Source organism: Triticum aestivum, chromosome 4B (assembly GCF_018294505.1).
Source record: "Triticum aestivum cultivar Chinese Spring chromosome 4B, IWGSC CS RefSeq v2.1, whole genome shotgun sequence".
In the NCBI taxonomy this organism is placed as follows: domain Eukaryota; kingdom Viridiplantae; phylum Streptophyta; class Magnoliopsida; order Poales; family Poaceae; genus Triticum; species Triticum aestivum.
Window position 1 is genome coordinate 374,034,678 of NC_057804.1, and position 6,000 is coordinate 374,040,677.

Consider the following 6,000-nt stretch of genomic DNA (forward strand, 5'->3'; position numbering starts at 1 on the left):
TAAAAAGAGTTTACATTTAAAAAATATTTTTCCCAAAAAAGCAAAAAAAGCAAATTCAAAAAGTGATCCCATTTCTAAAAAAAATATGGCGACTACTACAAATAAGCCGACTTATTTATGCCAGTTTTAAACCGCCTTCTTGGCTGTCCGATCAGACGCGTCCCCGCCATCCGATACGGATCGAAACTGGGCCACGTGTGGTCGTTGCTACCGACAGACCGTTGCAACGAGGCTCGTGCTGCAATGCGACAAGGGCAAACAGACCGCACCTCACCTGACCCTGCAGATCACGGGCGACGGCTGCCCACCCTCTGGCGCCGCTCCGCCGCCAAAACTCAACCTCTGCAACCACTCCAGCAGTGCACCGCCGCCCCGAATCATCGCAGCGCGTCTCCCCGTCCCTTGTATCGACCCCGATGGCGCAACATATCTACAGAGATATGCTCGCCTCTGTCTTAGCTCCAACTTCCCATGGATCCGCTGCATCCAGGTGGACAGGTCCAACTCCGGTGAGCTACGAAGTACCTGCTACGACCAACTACCCAAATCCACTGATGTTCTTCCCAGAAAACCCGCCTTCCGTTGTCAATTCCTCTGCAAATTGGGTAAGTCCCTTGAAAACCCTAGCACACATGCTTGTATTAACTTGTTGCAATGGCGCTTCAGTTGGTAATTTGACATAATCCATGTTCAGGCAAATGTTCAGTACATTGTTCATGATAATTTAGAAAAAAAATTGTAGAATGTTGCATAATTAAGAAGTTCAGAAAAGTTCAGTTTCAATAAATTGATATTACCAATGGTGCAGTTGAAGAAAAAAGAAGTTCAGAAAAGTTGAAAAATCAAGAAGTTCATAAACCATTTCTTGATGTTTGGAGAGAAATTAAGAAGTTTCAGAAAAAAGTTTCAGTTTCATTGCTTGAAGTTCAGAAAAGTTGAAAACTCCATGCTTGTATTCCCTTGTTGCATAATTAAGAAGTTCACAAAAGTTCGGTTTCATAGCTTGATGTTTCCAGTGGTGCAGTTGAAAAACAATATGAAGTGTTAAACTTGATGTTCCAAGTGGTACGTAGATTGATGTTTCCAGTGGTACATTAGATTGAGACCGTTGTTGTTGGAAAATTTAGAAACCATTGTTTCCATAATGAAGTCCTGGACTAATATGTGCATGATTGCTTCTTCCTTCTTCTACTATGTTTTATTGGAAGACTGTTTTAGATTTTTAAAAGTAACAAAAATGATAATGACTTCTGTGAAAATTGGTATTAGTATGTTGTCATATACTAGAGAAAAAAAATAAAAAATTGATATAAATGAGCATTTACATACTGTTGCATAGAAGGAAAAAGGTACTAATACTAAAATCACTGATGTATTAGCTATTGTTGCACTTATAGGGTGCTGGTGAAAGGACAAGAGGTGAGCAGAGCAATGCACAACCACATGTCGTGAAAAGAGGAGGAATGAATTTAGATGTCGGGCACAACTCAACTGCTGCGATGTATGATGATGATCAAGAGGATGATGAGATTTCATCTCAGCCGCTTATGCCCTATGTTGGCATGGAGTTTGACTCTGTTGATGATGCCAAGACATTCTACAACGAATATGCATTCGAGATGAGCTTTGGTACACGCATTGGCGCTTCTAAAAAAGCCAAAAGAAAGGTCCTCCGACACTTATCAAGAAGGTTTTCCAATGTGTGCACGCAGGGAAGCCGGAAAGTAAAGATGATAGTAGCACTGCTTCTAAAGGTCTGTCGATGGGAAGAGCCTCATCTAGCAAACATAATTGGTTTCAAATGGATGTCAGCAACAAGCGTCAAAAGAATCGGCTGCTGCGACATGAATGCAAAGCTCACCTGATTGTTGGGATCAAAGGTGATAAGTGAGTTGTATCACATTTTGTTGCAGAGCATACACACTCTCTAATGCCACAGCCGGAGCTTGTACGCTAATACTGCTCACACCGCAAAATCCTGGAAGAAGATAGGGATCTCATAATGACTATGCATGATGTAAACTTCTCAACTTTGTCGTGCATGGGAATGCTTGGAAGGGTGTGTGGTGGAGACAGAAGGATACTACCATATGTCAAGAGGAATGTTTCGAATTTTTGGTCCAAGTTGCGACAAAACCTAAACCTCCAAGACATGGATTTCACAATTCAGTACTTTGAGAGGCGGCAAGCTGAGAACCCTCGGTTCTACTATGCAAAGACGGTTGACAAGGAGACCAACTTTGTCACAGGGCTCTTTTGGGTCGATCGGAGGACACGGGCATTGTACCCCAAGTAGACTGTATATTTTTTGATACAACATTTTGCACAAATTAATACAACATGTCGTTTGCGCCGATTGTTGGAGTGAACTACCACTTGCAAAACGGTGATATTGGGTTGTGCATTGCTGCCAAATGAAAAAATTGAAACATTCAAGTGGGTTTTCCAGAAATTGTTGCTTGCGATGAACAATGAACATCCATTGAACATTATGACTGAACAAGGCCATGGAAACTGCCATATCTCAAGTCCTGCCCAACACGGTGCATAGATGCTGCAAATGGCACGTCCAACGAAAAGCGCGTGAGAAGTTGGGCAGGATAATGAGTAGGGATGAGGTTTTTGAGCAAGCTTTCTACACGTGCATCAATGATCCTGACACGGTTGATGAATTTGAAGAGAATTGGCAGCATATGATACATTGCTTCGACTTGGTTGACAACAGGCATCTATGCAACATTTGGAAGACTCGTCACACTCGGGCTCCAGCGTTCTTCCGGAAGTGCCTTTTCCCCTTTACAAGCACTACGAGGAGGTCAGAGGGACTAAACTCCTACTTCAAGACATTTGTTAATCCTCAAGACTCGGTGTGGAGGTTTGTGCAACAGTATGAGGTGCTACAAGAGACTATGCTAGACCGCGAGGACAATCAAGCTTTCATTGGTGCAGCAACCACAACCCTGCTTTACTCATGGTACATCATTGAGCGTCAGCCGGTTGGTTTCTACACCCGTAACATGTTTGGCAAGTTTCAAGCAGAAGTGACTGCCTCCACATGGTTTGTGATGAACCAAGGTCCTTCTCCTGACATTGGAAGCATGAGATTTGAGCTCTTTTCAAATTACTATGAAGACCCCAAGATAGTTACAGTGAATGTTGTGCTGGCAGAAGAGACATTTGAGTGTAGCTGCAATTGTTTTGAGATGAATGGAATCATATGTGCACACATCATTGGAGTAATGGTCCACCTCAATGTCCAAGCTATACCGCAACGCTGCTTGCTAGAAAGGTGGTCAGAACAAGCAACAACAGCAACGGGTGGTAGCGGCCATCTTCTTGATTTCACGCTCCCTTCAAACAATACACTCAAGTACAACTCGTTGTGCAGAAAATTCACATGGTTGGCCTCCCAAGCTTGTAGCAATGATGTTGCTGTAAAATACTAAATGATGCAGCTCATATGCTTGAGCCCATTACAGTTACAGACATGAGAGGCGAATTACCGGAGCAGCGGGAAGCGCAAAAGCAGCAGGCGACCTAGCATGAGAGCACAACACAAGGTGAAGGGCAGCCAGCAATAATGCATCAATGGGGGCCAACCCATCAGCAAAAACATCCCCAAATGCAGCAACAACAACCACACTTCAACCAAAGCAACAACAGCCAAAACATCCAAGGCAGAAGCAACCAAATTGCTCAACGCATCAGCAACAAGCGGCTACCCCACATGTAGCACACGATACCGGGGAGGGACCCATGCTTCAAAACCCAGTACGCATGCCGAAGAAAGGTCGACCGACAGAGAAGTCTAAAAGAAGAAAGACTTTACTTGAGTGGTGAGAAGATGCTCAAAAGAAGAAGGCAAAAACAGATGAGAAGAAGAAAGAAACCAAGCCCAAAAGAAAACCTGGACCAAAGAAGAAAACATATATCTACTTGTATTGCAAAGAAGATGATCACAGTGTTGTAACATGTGAATTATTGAAGGCTGCGTCGGCTGTCCAAAAATGCAACTAGTGTAGCGAGCCTGATCATGCAGTGAAGCATTGTCCCTACCTAAGGGCTGCGATGTCAATGGAGACCGGTGTCAGTAGAGCAACATAGCTTAGGCTCTGAAGAAAAAATTAAGAGAAGAAAAATGACATGAAGAAAACAGACTAAAAATGCTTCTTAGAGTGTTTGGTGTCCGTCCAGAATGTATACAATCTCAAATGAACTATTTTTCATGCTAGTTTTTGTCCACATGAGAAAAGCCTGCTTCAAACATGTAAAAGAAGTCTCTTATTTGAACAACATGAGAAAAGCCTGCTTCAATTGTGTGTTGGATAACTGAGGATACCTATATTTACAGTGCTTATAATGCGTTTAATTTCACAGAAAAAAACCTTTTTGTTGTATCTACATATCGGTGTTGCACAAAAATGATGAGGTCTTATTAAATTTGTATATATATATATATATGTGTGTGTGTGTGTGTGTGTGTGTGTGTGTGTGTGTGTGTGTGTGCTTCCTTATACTGATGGTCCACTGAGACAAACTGAAATTAAGAGCAGAGTCATGGTTGGAAAGCTATCCTGATGCTTCAATGGGAGAACAGAGAAAAAAAATGTTACTGAGTGAACATATTTATGCAGCAAACTTGCATTTTGAGTAGAAAAAAATGCTCCTTGCATGAAGAAGCAACGAGTTGGAAACTAAAAAGATTCGCTATAGGGGTACGCTACTTCGTGGAAGCATTTCAAAAAGAAGAAAAAGGAAAAATGTGAACCTGTATATAAAACCTAGTTAGAACCTATGACATTGGTTTTCAACAAACTGAAAACTATATAAAAATAATACCAACAGTGATCATATATTCATCACATGTGAGCGCATGTTGCATTCATCTTCGACAAAAAAAGAAAAAAGGAACCTAAAAGTAGCAAGTGAGGGTACAGAAGAAAATTTCATTAAAATGTATTGTATCAACATCCATATAGGACATGAAAAACATGTCGAACCCATGCCAATGGGCATGTAGTTGAGGATAGACACAAAAGCTCCCTGAAAGAACGAACTCCACCCACCCCCTTGATGTCGATGATGAAAACTGATCTTCAATCTTCAATCAAAGTTCCAGCAACTTCTTCAACTGGTCTGCGGGGTCCAACATATTGCTGGGATGCTTGATAACATCTGCTACAATGCGTTTTCGAGGTTTGGGATGCAACTCTGTGACAATGAAAATTAAAAAAAAGCAGGGAATTAAAAATGGATAGAAAGAAAACGATAAACTCCTAACTAGAACAACAATATGCTCCAATTTATAGAAAAGGATAAAAATTGGCACCTCATCGAAATGCTTCATTACAACACCATCAAAGTTTTCCAAGAAAAGAATTGCATAGAAGCCACAATTATAACTAAAAAAATACATAGAAAGATACAAAAAAATCAATAAACACTAACTACCCACAAATTCAAATCTCTGTAATTTGAAGAAAAATTACTAGAAAAAATGCTTACTGCGTTGATTGCTTCGGGTAATCTGGGGTGACCTTCTCAAAGCAATCAAGATCAAAATGAAATGAAGATTCACTACTTGCAACTTTCTTTATGTTGGCAATCTGATTGGATGCAACACAATAAAAACAGATTCAAATACTGAAAAAAGAGGGGTTGTTTTCTTTGAATCATACAGGTTTGAAAGATGGAAAAAGAAAATGATAAAGCAAAGAAATATCATTACCACATTGTTGGTTGCCTTCTGCAGCAAATTAACATCCATGGGGTTCTTAACGGAATCGACAACATTGAATTGCTTGTGTAACAAGTTCACAACAACAACCACCCAATGCTTATTCTGAACGACAATAATGAAGAGCTGGATGCAACATAAAAGAAACTAGATGTTACATAACAAGCTTCAGAAAAATAAGGTGAAATAATGTCATAGCAGTCAAGAGAAAAAACTTACTAGATCGCTTTTTGAAATATGGCTATTTTCACATGCCCTACTAA

The 6,000-nt window shown here is 40.7% G+C and overlaps 1 pseudogene; it reads left to right on the forward strand.

Moving 5' to 3' along the window:
• The first annotated feature begins 416 nt into the window (after positions 1-416).
• Positions 417-3,541, forward strand: LOC123090111 (protein FAR1-RELATED SEQUENCE 5-like; annotated as a pseudogene).
• The last annotated feature ends 2,459 nt before the right edge of the window (positions 3,542-6,000 follow it).